The sequence below is a fragment of the Muntiacus reevesi genome, chromosome 2 (assembly GCF_963930625.1).
Source record: "Muntiacus reevesi chromosome 2, mMunRee1.1, whole genome shotgun sequence".
Taxonomy (NCBI): Eukaryota; Metazoa; Chordata; class Mammalia; order Artiodactyla; family Cervidae; genus Muntiacus; species Muntiacus reevesi.
In genome coordinates this window covers 127401577-127415464 of record NC_089250.1, presented here as the reverse complement: position 1 = coordinate 127415464, position 13888 = coordinate 127401577, and positions in this window count along the sequence as shown.

Below are 13888 nucleotides of genomic sequence, written 5' to 3'. Positions count from 1 at the left end.
ACTCAGACTTCCAGAGACTTCAAATACTGGAATTATAAAAAAAAATAATTTAGAAAATAATGTTTGATATTACATATCAAATTATATGGGGGCTTCTCAGGTGGCACTACTGGTAAAGAAACCACCTGTTAATGCAGGAGATGTAAGAATAGTCGGTTCAATAAATGGATTGGAAAGATCCCCTGGAGAAGGAAATGGCAACACAATCTAGTACACTTTAGTGGGAAATCCCATGGAGAGAGGAGCCTGGCAAGCTGAGTCTATCTCCATAGGGAAGCAAAAACACAGTATATTATATACCATGATATTATATATACATATTAATATCAAAAGAAATTAAGAAATTATAAAGATATTTCATTTGAAAATTGGAGAATAAATCTGGAGTTATTATACAGAATGCAACATGATATAAAGGTCTGGCCAATAAAATTAGAAAATCTACCACATTTCTAACAGAGATCAAGAGAGATATACTATAAAAATTAGGAAAGAGACATTTTGAGGAGATAATAGCAAAATAAGCTTTTGGTTGGAAAGAAAAAAAGCAAATTTTTATCAGAACTGAAAGTGAGACTATCACTGCAGAGATAACAGGCTTAAAGATGAGAACTTATGAGGAAATTTTTGCTAATGAATTTAAAACTTTAAATGACAGAGGAACTCTAGAAATATAATCTCAAATTGAAAAAAACAAAAATACTTTGTTTAACTATTAAAAATTGACTTAAGTATAGAAATCTTCTCTCCTCAAAGTAATTTGAAGCCTATATACTAGTATGGTTGAATTATAACAAACAAGTAAAAAAATAACACTAATCATATACAATTCTTTCAGCATACTTTAAAAAGTACTCCTACATTTATTAAGCCAGTATAAACTTGATACTAAGAGTTAGTGGAAATTAGGTTATTTGCCAGTTGATCTTTCTCATGAATATAGATGCGAAGATTATAAACAAAAAGTATCAAACTGATTCCACTGAGGCAGATGTATATGCATTGTATATCTAAAGCAAGGTGACTGTATTCAGGAATTTAAGTCTGATTTAGGATTTTAATACAGATTGACACTTTTACCATAATGACAAATATTGGAAATATACTCCAAACGTTTAGAGGGAAAAAAAAAAGATTTGATACAATTAATTACTACTTGAATTTTTTAAATATTACAAACTAGACTTAGGAGGAAACAGTTTTAATCTTACACAGGTATTTACAAAATTACTAGCATACATAAGAAAATATTGAAAAGTTTCTCTTTTGCATTTGGGAATGCAGAAAATCTCTGTTATCATTACTTTTAGTCAACATTGACTGGGGACCCTATTTTGTGCAGGAAGGAAAGACAATAATTTAGAAATGTAAGATTGGTAGAAAAAGAAAATTATTGGTTGTATGTAGTCTGTTGATACATAACAGAAAACCCAAAATAAACTATTGAAAAGTAAGTTTAGAAAGTTGGTTATAGCAATAGACAAAAATTGTATACCTATCAGGACAACGGTTATAAACAAAAATATTAAAAGATGCTGTTTACTATAGTATATTTCAAATGTGTGGAAACAATTCTAGTAAGAGATGATCAATGTCCATGATCTAGTTTTCCATTTTTAAAACTAAGAATCCTTATTGATGGAAACTAAAGAAGACCTGAATAAATGCAAAGATCTATCATTCTTATGGATTTAGAACATGCAGTGTTATAGTTATAGCATATATAATTATATTTGGATTTACTAAAACCTCAGTAATATTTCCAACACAATAATTTGTGGAAATAGACAAAATAATACTGAAGTTTATGAAAATGCAGTGGGACAAGAATAGTCAAGAAATTCTTTAAAAATAAAAAAAACATATAATATTTGCTTTATCAAATATACAGGTATTCTGCATACATATAAAACAATTACATGCTAACAATACATATATAAATGCCTCAGTTATCTAAAAATACAACATCATGAAAAGACTGAAGAAAAGAGAGTTCTCAGAATCAAAGCCACATCACAAAAAGGCATTGATACAGGGAAGGTTTGTCCTATAGACAAATAAAGAAATTATAATTTTTAAAATGGATAAGGAAGCTGTGGTACATATACACCATGGAATATTACTCAGCCATTAAAAGAATTCATTTGAATCAGTTCTAATGAGATGGATAAAACTGGAGCCCATTATACAGAGTGAAGGAAGCCAGAAAGATAAAGACCATTACAGCATACTAACACATATATATGGAATTTAGAAAGATGGTAACGATAACCCTATATGCAAAACAGAAAAAAAGACACAGAAGTCCAGAACAGACTTTTTTACTCTGTGGGAAAAGGCGAGGGTGGGATGTTTCGAGAGAACAGCATTGAAACAAGTATACTATCAAGGGTGAATCAGATCACCAGCCCAGGTTGGATGCATGAGACAAGTGCTCGGGCCTGGTGCACTGGGAAGACCCAGAGGAGTCGGGTGGAGAGGGAGGTGGGAGGGGGGATCGGGATGGGGAATGCATATAAATCCATGGCTGATTCATGTCAATGTATGACAAAACCCACTACAATATTGTAAAGTAATTAGCCTCCAACTAATAAAAATAAAGGGAAAAAAAATCAGAAAAAACAAACAAAACTTCTGACTGTACATGAGATAAAGAGAATGAATGCTGCGGCCTGACTGCCTCAGTGTCGCAGGCTGAATGCAAAAAAAAAAAAAAAAAGAAAAGAAAAATAAATAAATAAAATCTATGTTAAGTCAATAGCGTATCCAAAGTGCTAAAAAATAACTGCTGTCAAAACTATGCACAAAACTCCAAATAGATTTTGGATTTGAATGTAAAGTGCAAAGCAAGAGAGATTTTAAAAGTTACACTAAGATTCTGTGTTTTTGACCTTAGGGCAGGAAAAGAATCTTTAAATAGTTTAAGAAAAAATACTAACCATAAAGTGTTCTGTTAAATTTAAGAATCCTATTAGTTTAATGACACATAAGAGAGTTAAAAAGCAAGCCATGGAAGTTCAAGATCTGTAAGACATGTAACTGGAAAATATCTTGTTTCAAGAGAACACTTAAAATTCTTGAAATCATTAAAAAAAAGAAGAAGAAGAAAATAAGCAGGCTGATTGGAAAAGCACAATACAGTTATAATGTCTGAATGTTCAATACCTACATGAAAATGCTCTGACTTATTAATAACAAAATAAAAGCCATCATCAAGTATTACTACACACACACTAGAAGATCTAAAATTGTTTTTTTACTACCAGTTTTGACAGTTATATGGAGCAACTCAGGTTTCATTTGAGGCCCATGGGTACTTTATTGCAACCACTGCAGGAAACAGTCAATCATTACCCAGGAAATTTGGATATATGCATTATCTATGACTCAGTAATTCTACTCCAAAGTATATATATCCTACATGGTATGTTCACGGACACCTAGAAAAATACAGCAGAATGATCATGGCAGTATAATTCATAATAATCCCGAACTGAAACAACCCAACTGATCACTGAAAGTAGAATGGATATAACTGAAAGATATATATCAATATAAATTTAAGAACTAGAATAGTTCACAACAAGGATACATATCCCAAATATATGGGCATTACAGAAAAATCAGAACAAAAGAATATTTTCTCTGCACTTATATTATGGAAAATGAAAAACAAAAAGGCACACTTAAACCATATTTTTAGGGTTCCATATTCAGTTTGTAAATGAAAAAAAACAACTGATTTCCATGGAAATCAGGAAAGCTGTTTGTTTTATGGGAAAAAGGGAGCACCAAGAGGCAGGCCTTAAAGTGGTTCCTGGTGTGTTGAACATCACATTGTTACAAGGGTGATCCCTTAATGAAAAATCACAAAATTGTAAATATTGAATTTGTGCACTTTTTATATACATGGCATATGTTAAAAAATGAAGAAAGGATAAAAATGAACTGTACTGTTTTACCAATGTTTCTATGACTTAATATAGCAAGCAATTTCATCTTAATTTTAAATTAAACTTAATCATATTCCCTGGATTAAAGCAGGCTTTTGAGTATCAACTTTTCTCACTTCAAGATTGTTTTACTCCCTAGTAAATTTTAGGGATTAGTAACAAACTAATGTGGGAAATAAGGTGGCAATTGCTATTTTATTTGACACGTCATGTCAAGATTGAAACAAAGTAATGATTGGTAAATATTTCCTAAGAGGAAACTTTACCACCTTTATTAAATTTGTGTCAAATTTGTTTTATGCTCAGACATCACCATGATATGGATTGCATATAACATGTCTAAATCTCACAGATCAACTGTTTTTCTTTGCAGTTCTTCAAGGTAACATCTAAGAATAGTTTATATTGAAGGACGTCCTAATGAAAATCACAGACAGGGAAGAGACAGGCAATAAATACTCGGGTTAAAGTGGAGGAGGACACAGAGTTAGGGGAGAGCTTTGCCTTTCTTCATGGTCTTGGTAGAAGACAAATGTTTACAGGATGTGACTGCAACATAAGCCAATGGACTAGGCCTGTAAGAAGCTAGGATCAGAGCCTCACTTAATTAAAAAAAAAAAAAAAAAATCATGTTCCTCAAGCATTACAGAGAAACAGCTGCTATGCTCATTACTGAAAGGCTCTGTCTCTTGAGGTGATGACAATCAGGGATCTTCAAAACCACCTGAATTTAGGCAACCATAGATTTCTGTGAACAAAATTACAGCTATCTATATATGTATATATACACAACTATATATATAGTAGAAAACTGTTATTCATATATCTATATAGAAATATATTTTTAAAATTTAGGTATATAGTTATCCTAAGAAATAATATGTAAAATTATTTTGCAATGCACTTATATGGAAAATTCATTTATTAATCCAAAAAATAATTGATTAAGCATGTATCATGAATAAGTCCTTTCACTAGGTGCTGTAAATGTAAATTTAAATAATACATTCTCCTTAGAAACAAGAATCATTGAGCAGAGGAGAGACAAGTAAATAAATATGGCACAAATAGTTTTTAAAAAGTGGTATAGGGACCCCTGAGGTCAAATTGCCAACATCCAATAGATTATAGAAAAAACAAAGGAATTTAAAAAAAAAGAAATCTACTTATGTTTCCTTGACTATGGTCAAGTCTTTTACTGTGTGGATCACACAAACTGTGGAAAATTCTTAAAGAGATGGGATTACCAGACAACCTTACCTGCTTCCTGAGAAACATGTATGCAGGTCAAGAAGTAACAGTTATATCCAGACATGGACCAACAGACTGGTTCAAAATTGGAAAAGGAGTACATCAAGGCTGTATATTGTCATCCTAATTATTTAATTTACATGCAGAGTACATCATGTGAAATGTCAGGCTGGATGACTCACAAGCTAGAATCAAGATTGCTGGCAGAAGCATCAACAACCTCAGATATGATGCCATTATAATGGCAGAAAGAGGAGATCAACTAAAGAGCCTCTTGGTAAGGCTGAAAGAAGAGAGTGAAAAAGCTGGCTTTAAAACTCAATATGCAAAGAACTATGATCTTATCATCCAATCCCATCACGTCATGGCAAATAGAAGGGGAAAAATAGGAACAGTGATAGATTTTATTTTCTTGGGCTCCAAAATCACTGTGGACAATGTCTGCAGCCATGAAATTAAAAGATCCTTACCCCTTGAAAGAAAAACTATGAGAACCAGCATATTAAAATGCAGAGACATCACTGCCGACAAAGGTCCATATTATCAAAATTATGGTTGGCATCATATATAGACATGAGAGTTGGGCCATAAAGAATATTGACCATTGAAGAGACTTGAGAGATTTTTGGCCAGCAAATAGATCAAACCAGTTAATCCTAAAAGGAATCAATCCTGAATATTCATTGGAAGGACTGATGCTGAAGCTGAAGCTCCAATACAGTGGCTACCTGATGCAAAGTGCTGACTCACTGGAAAAGATCCTCAGGCTAGGAAAGATTCAGGGCAGGAGGAGAAGGGGGTGATACAAGATGAGATGGTTGGATAGCATCATTGACTCAATGGACATGAGTCTGAGCAAACTCTGGGAGATAGTGAAGGACAGGAAAGCCAGGTGAGCTGCAGTCCATGGGGTCACAAAGAGGCAGACACAAGTTATCAGCTGAACAGCAATAGTAGAGTTCAAAATATTTTCTTTCATATATTTAATGCCTAGTTATTTGAAGGTTTCATACATGATTCTAAGTTTTTCAGATCTCAAAAGAGCTAAAAATAACCTTTAATTACCCAAAAATCAATTATTTGTCTGTCTCATATTTGACCATGGCACTGATAATACCTCCACATAGACATATACCCAATTTACCAATTTAACAAATGAAACATTGATTAAAAAAAAATTACCATCATTAGGCATTATTTAAAGCATTTTAAATGGCACTGGTGATTGATTTTCCTTTTCCTAAAGAATAAAATGTTCTTTTTAATTGTCTTCTATGGTTTTTACATGCATTTCCACTAAAGACTATAAATGTATAGGGCTGTCAAGGCCTAATACATTATTTAAATATTAGAACTGTTATTTTAAACACAAATTAAGTGATTTCCTATATTTTACATGACAGGTTTACAAATGTTCACTGAGGATAATCACACAGGCCCTTATAAATTTACAATAATTTTCTATGTGTGTGACTCATTATCATATTATTACAGTGTTTATGTCAAATGAACACCAGAAAAGCTTAGCATTTTGCTTCCAATGCCAAAAATTTCTATCTTATGAATGAAAATAAGTGAGGCAGATTGATTTTTCTATATATAATATCTGAGTGAATATTCTCATCTTTAGTCTTATTCACATGTTAATTTTAAACTGTCACAAATACTTTGTGGACTCAGGAAATTCTGAAGGATAAATCATTTCCACTGCCCTATCCAAGGTCATTGAGTGTAATTACTCCTGATATTTTGTCCATCATACTTAGTACTTCTTAGGAAATCCTCTTTTTAGAGGAAAACAATTCTAAAAGCAATATCCTCTCTCTTTCATCTCTTAATTTTTCCCACAAATATTTTTTAAAACTTCCCTTCCTAAAAATAATAATTTGTGTCACTATCTGAGTAGTATGTATTCTTCCAAAATATAGTTTACACAGTTCAGAAGTATAATTTTGGTATTTCTTAGTGATATTTTTAAGAACCATTAGTACCACTGTTTGTGACATGCTATATGTGATACTATTTCATCAACCCTGATTTGTACAGGTACTTTAGATCTGCTTTTATCCTCTTCTAATAGTTATTAATATATCTCATGTTTCAGAAGTTTCTACAATTTTTACTTTGGGAATGATAAAGAGAATATTTTTTTCAGGGAAGAAAATTGATATGTACCATTCCAAGAACTTAAATACGTTCTACTGAGAATCCATTGGAAACCTAAGCAAGGAGCTCTGAGAATCCTTCTGAGAGAAGTATGGAAGAGAGAGTCCACAACATTACACAAGGATCCACTTCGATGCAAAATAGTCATGCAGCTTTCACTGAGGAAGCTAGCAAGTTAGGTCTCTAGAAAGAAGTTGTGACTGAACAGTAGCTCTTCAGCTACTCCAATAGTGTAGCAAAGAGTGTTCTCTTTCAAGAATAAGGAGACCTCTTAATAAACATATTGAAATTCTTTGTTTGAAAGTTTGTAAAGCAATAGTGACAGGTAATGGGATTTAAGGGTTGGTAAAATACATCTAATACAGTCAATTGCACTTAACTGTATAATTTACATATTCAACATGACAGCACTCTATAACAGTGGAAAAGGAATCCAAGAAGAAGAAACTGATGATGACACAGAATATAAACAATCACACGTGTTCATTACATGGGAGTTAACATCAAAACTGGCTGTCATTTACAATCACTATAAGGGAACTTAACTTTTTAAAAATTGACATGCAAGAATAAATAAAATCAAGTAACATGATATTTTTTTCTCCACCTGACTGTCAATTATTTGTGAAGAACAGTATGTTTTACAGATTATTTAAGAGGCTTAATTCTGTTACTCTCACAAATATATGACAATAAAGATAGCAAAAAGTGGTGGAGGTATACATCTTTTATTTAAAAATTATGACACTTTTCACATATGAAAATATTTTCTAGGCCTCACATATTATGGGAGATAATGGGCAGTTGATACTATTTAAGATTCAAACCAAAGGCTAGATATCAAAGGAAATTACCTGAATCAAGTGGGAATAGGGAGAACCCTACCCTTCCTGCCGCCACTAGCCAAAGATGGGCAAATTGTGCACTGTTAGTAACAACTGAAATAGATTAAAGTAATTGAAATCCATGAATTTAAACTGACACTAAAAACATACCTTAATGTTCCTATATGGAGGGGTCTAGAAAACCAAATCATTAATCACAAAAATAGTAAACATAGATAATGAATAAAACTTATCTTGGTTTGCCTATGTAAAATGCATCCTTGGATAATAATTGAGGAGGGAAATTATTTTTTTTAAAATATACACTCTCAGTAATTAATAAAGAAGAAATAAGGTAGTTAGAATACAAATTTTAGTCTATAATGAAATAAAAGAGCTAAAAATATAATATAAAGATGTTGCACTTCATAATTAGATCACACTAATCAAAACTGAACCTAGCTATAATTTTAATATCCCAATGAGGGGTAACCTACAATTTAAGTGACTGCCAATGCAAGTAATAAATATTACAGAAGAAAGATTCCTTCAAATAAATGAAAATCCAATCAATCTGAATAAGAAAAGTAGTGATTTAGATGAAATACAGAGGTGTGTCGATTATATTGTGTTGTACTGTGCCTAGTTGCTCAGTCACATTTGGCTCTTTGCAACCTCATGGACTGTAGCCCGCCAGGCTCCTCTGTCCATGGGGATTCTCCAGGCAAGAATATTGGAGTGGGTTGCCATGCCCTCCTCCTGGGGATCTTCCCAACATAGCAATGGAAACCAGACCACCCCCATTTCAGGCAGAGTCTTTACTGTCTGAGCCACCAGGGAAGCTGATTATATTAGCAAAATTCAAGAGGCAGGAAACTCTTTAGAACAAATGACTCAGTACCCTCCCCCAATATTATACGGCAGTGGAAGACAACTAAGTTATTGTGACTTATTTTTAGCAAACAAGCCAATCAATGAAAATGAAGATGCATCTGAGAGGAACTGAGCCCTGGTTAGTTTGGGTGATATTTTATGCTATTAAGAAAGCCTTCAGATATGCCATCACATGAACATGGATACTACTTTGAGCTATTTACTCCTCTTAAATGTTCAGAGAGCTGCCCCTATTTGCTAGCGAACACTTTTAAAGATAGAAAGCCATGTATTAAAAAAAAAAAAACTTAATGTTTTAATGTGATATAATCATGGTTATTCTTTAAACAATTCTTATCTTTTAGCTAGTTACAGAAGATATTATATGATGTCTGGAATATGCTTGAAAATAGCACAGTTGGGTAAGTAACAAGATTTGCCATGAGATAATAATTGTTAAGTTGTGAGGTGTAGGACATGTGCATTGGGTTTCCTTATTCTACTCTTTTTGTGTGTGTAATTTTTCACCATAAAGATTTCAAGAAACAAAACTAAAGTGAAACCATAAAGTGTGACTTAATGACACTTTTTTTTCCCTATCGTTTTAAATGAATCATTCCTAAACGTAAATGACTGTAAACCTTCGGAGTCTTATGGTGCAACAGAGAGACAATAAGCGGTGTATGTAAACTGGAAAATCTATATCATCCCTTATTTATTCTAAAATAAATCACGAAGGCTTTTTTCATGTTGCCTTTATTTTTCATCCTTTAAAAATAATGGGTTTATTCTCGCTGAGTGGTATTTATATCTGTGGCTCATATGGCATGCTAACCTCAAGCCCCTGGGTGTATACATAGTCAGTGTGCACACACTAGTAGTTGGATTGACAGATGTATGACTGAAAACTGTATTCAGTTTCCTGCTTCCTTGAGGTGCAAAATTAGATTTCTCTAAATTCACCATTAATCTATCTTCATTTTATTTCACTGATTCCATTTCTGGAAGGAGTTTGGATTCTCAACCTGAGATTCTGTCTAGTTTCCTAAAAATATTTGAAAAATCTGGTACTCAAATACCAAAAAGAATGTAAATTATTTATGTTGCAATAATTTCAATTTGGTATGAAGGCATTTCTAAAAGAAGTTCTACAGAGAAGGTAATATCTTCGGTGCTAAATTGTAGAGGTGATCTATACACAGTACCCTGAATGCTTTCAAGTTAATTATTACATCATCATATATTGTCAGTGTATCATGGTATTGTCTACATTTTTATGAATTGCTTTTAATAAAAATCTTAAAAAGCTGATTGAAAAAAGTTAATTTCTATTTAGGCTATCTAAACCTTCAGAAGTAGTGAACTTCAATCTATTACTAGGTCTCAAATTTAGTTGCTCTAATGCCTGCAAGTCATAACGACTCATCCCTTGTGATGGAACTACTCAAGACTGTGTGCTTAGAGCCTGTGTCACCACAATGGGAAGCCACCACAATGAGGAGCCCATGCACTGCAACTAGAGAAATCTCGTGTGCAGGAACAAAGATCCAATGTGGCCAACAATAAATAAAATAAAAGAGAAAAAGAAAAAAAAGGGAGGACTCAAAGCAATACAATTAGAAATGAAAATGAAGTTACAACTGGCACTACAGAAATATCAAGGTTCATAAGAGACTACTACAAGCAACTGTGTACCAATAAAATGGACATAGAAATGGTCAACAAATATATGACAATATGCTCAACATCACTATTAGAGAAATACAAATCAAAACTACAACGAGGTATCACCACACAAGGGTCAGAATGACCATCATCCAGAAATTTACAAACAACAAATACTGGAGCTGGTGTGGAGGAAAGGGAACTCTCTTATACCTTTGGTAGGAATTTAAATTAGTGTAGCTATTATGGAGAATAGTATGGAGGTCCTTTAAAAGACTAAAAGCTGAACTACCATATCACCCAGCAATCCCACTCCTGGGCATATACCAGAGCAAACCATAATTCAAAAAGATATATACATCCCAATGTTCACTGCAGCATTATTTACAAGAGCCAGGACATGGAATCAACCTAAATGTCCCTCAACAGAACAATGGATAAAGAAGATGCAGTACAGATATACAATGAAATGTTCCTCAGGTATATAAAGGAACAAAACTAGGTCATTTGCAGCGATGTAGATGTATCTAGAGACTATCATACAGAGTGAAGTAAGTCAGAAAGAGAAAAACAAATATCATATATTAACATATATATGTGAAGTCTAGAAAAATGTTATAGATGATCTTATTTGCAAGCAGAAATAGAGACTCAGACATAGAGAACATACATATGGATATCAAGGGTGAAAGGGAGAGGTGGAATGAATTGGGATGTTGGGAATGACATGTATAAACTATGTATGAAATAGATAACTAGTGAGAACCTACTGCATAGTTCAGGGAACTCTATTTGTTGCTCTGTGGTGACCTAAATGGGAAGGAAATCCAAAAAAGAGGAGATATATGTATATGTATGACCAATTCACTTTGCTATACAGCAGAAATTGACACGGCAGTGTAAAGCAACTATATTCTAATTAAAAAAATAAGTAAATTAAAAAAAAAAAAAAAAAACAAGTTCTCAGACATCCATACCTACCTTAATTTTATGATTCAATGACTGTGAGGTGGGTTTATTTTTGCTGATTTGTGCACCAAAATTTGAGAAGCACTTTTACATTTTGTAGAATGAGTTTTCTCAAGCTGAGCGCTTTTGATGCTTTGGTCCAGATTACTGTTTGTTATGAGGAACTGGCCTATGTGTCATGTACTGTAGGATGTTTAGCAGCATCACTGAACTCCACCTGCTAAATGCTAGTGGCAACATCTCACCCCTGCCCCACTCCTACCCCATCTCTACCCCACCCCCTCCTCACTCCCACTAGTTGTAACAGCTAAAAAACTCTCCACACATTGCCAAAAACATCCCTTATTCCATGGGGTGGAATTACTTCCAGTATAGAATTTCAAAAATATCAGAACTTTTAAGACAGAACGTATTATTATAGACAAAATAAGGAACATAATCCCAAAGATGAACAATAAAAAGTTAAGATAAAATGAAAAATAAAATAATCCTAAGAGTGCAGTAGATTCGGAAGAGGTGGAGTGATAGCTCCACTAGAGCAAGATGACAAACATGAATCTTTTCACAGAGAGAAAGTATTTAGACATGAAGAGGTGTTGCAACGCCACAGAACATTGATGTGCTCAGAGGAATCACATCCGGGGTCAAGAATACAAAACTGTTTGCTAGTCTCAGACTTCACAAAATGCCTGCTATGTTCTCCTTTTTCCTGCTGGCAAAGCCCAGCTTGATTTAACTAGGGTAGTGTTTTCCCCATACCAGCTGGATCAGCACACTTTCCACATTTTCGTTATCTTCCTTCCTCCCTCCCCTTCTTCCTACTCTGCTTCCTTGCTTCCCTCCCATCTCTGCATTGGCTGGCATAAAAGAAAAAAAAAATCTTCTCCTAGAGTGAAAACTGTAGGATATCAAATTAACAAGTTTAAGTGGTAGGCACTCTTCTCTCTTATAGTCGGGAAACAGCCATTCTCCAATGAAAGAGAATAAAGCTCACAAGAATATAACAGAAAACAATATAGGATTTAGAGAGGCAGAGAGCCAGTATATCATTAAAATCTTGGTACAAGTTGATTCTGAGGTCAAGCTATAAGCCTGAGATTTTGGTGTATATCATCACCTTGTAGTCTATGACACAATTATTCCAGCTTTTCAATCTAGTTCACTATAGAATGACTCCAATAAAGAAAAGATGAAACATAGCACTTCTGAAGACAAAGTGTATACTGTATAACAAGTATTATACAATATTCAGTTTTTAAGAGCAGATGCTATGTCTTATTTAAAAGGAAAACAAGAAAAGCTCCCTACAATAGAATCTGGTACTCATGTAGGTAGAAAGGAATGAGTTTTGATACTTGTTGAATTGTTGTTCAGCAATTTAAAAGCATGACTTTGGAAATAATGCCTTCCTGAGCACAGAACTGACAAATACTGGAGTACACAGGATTCATTCCTTCCTTCTTCAGATTTGTAATGATAACGTGGGAAAGATAGTCTAAGAGGACTGTATATTAATTACTACCGTAGAGCAGAATAATTGGTCCTTAGCAAGAGATACATTTACATGTCTTATATTAGTCTTTCTAATTTGACAGAGCATACTTTATATAGGGTGAAATATGTATAAAATGTATTTATTAAAAGCTTGACAAATGCCCAAGTGTAGGTCTCTAGCCATATATTATAAGGCCCTGTCTTACAATTTTATTTTTTAGTGTCTATCAATGACTTCTATAAATAAATATGTAGAGGGTGTGTTAATTCATATTTTTTGGGACATGTAAATTTGAAGAGATAACAATGACAATAAAAATACTTTAAAAAGCTAGAAAAAAGAATGCAATGAGGACTTTACATTTTCTTCATTTGGGCCAAGGAGCAAGACACAGGAATGCTGAATGGCAAACTCTGGTTCTATAAATTGGAGTGTGTATAAACAAGATTTAAAGGTTTACTTAACTAGAAACAATGTATTTCAGTAGCATAATAAGAATGTGAAAATGTTAATGAAATGTTCAGTTTCATTAATCAATGTATAACCAAAGGCAATGAAAGTTCTTTCCATGCCACATTAATCAGATCACATCAAGAGTTTTACGAATAGTTCCAGCTCACAATGCAAAAATGACATTGATAAGCTAGAACTCATCTAGAACACTACTTTAAACAGGATCACAAACTGTCTGA